The sequence below is a fragment of the Mizuhopecten yessoensis genome, unplaced genomic scaffold (genome assembly GCF_002113885.1).
Source record: "Mizuhopecten yessoensis strain PY_sf001 unplaced genomic scaffold, ASM211388v2 scaffold4387, whole genome shotgun sequence".
NCBI lineage: Eukaryota > Metazoa > Mollusca > Bivalvia > Pectinida > Pectinidae > Mizuhopecten > Mizuhopecten yessoensis.
The window spans coordinates 246,283-246,729 of record NW_018405521.1 but is presented as its reverse complement, the minus strand read 5'-3'; positions in this window follow the sequence as shown (position 1 = coordinate 246,729).

Below are 447 nucleotides of genomic sequence, written 5' to 3'. Positions count from 1 at the left end.
TGATTGACTGATCTAATATCAATCTGATCTAATATCAATCTGATTAACTGTAGCAGAATTTATGGTAAATTTAGGCAAACTATTCCATACATCTACAACTCTCCGAGTTATGTTTCCTCATTTCTGAGCGATAAAATAAACATCTTTGGAGAACATGTCCCCTTGTTAAAATTGTTACGCCCATTTCAAACAGGTTAGCGGTGACTTTGATAATTTATACTGTTAATGCCTTTATAAGTGTTGATCTTCAGAAGTCCCTGTTGTGATAAGTTTGGCATACGTGCGATTGGAGTTCAGAGTATTATACATATGTACATGTATAACATGTCATGTTATATTTACTCGCTCTCCTCAAATTTGGTTGTTCCTAGGCCAATCATTCATAAAATATCACATACTCAATTTTTGTTGTAGAAAATCCTGAAATCGCGTATCTCTGTAGACATT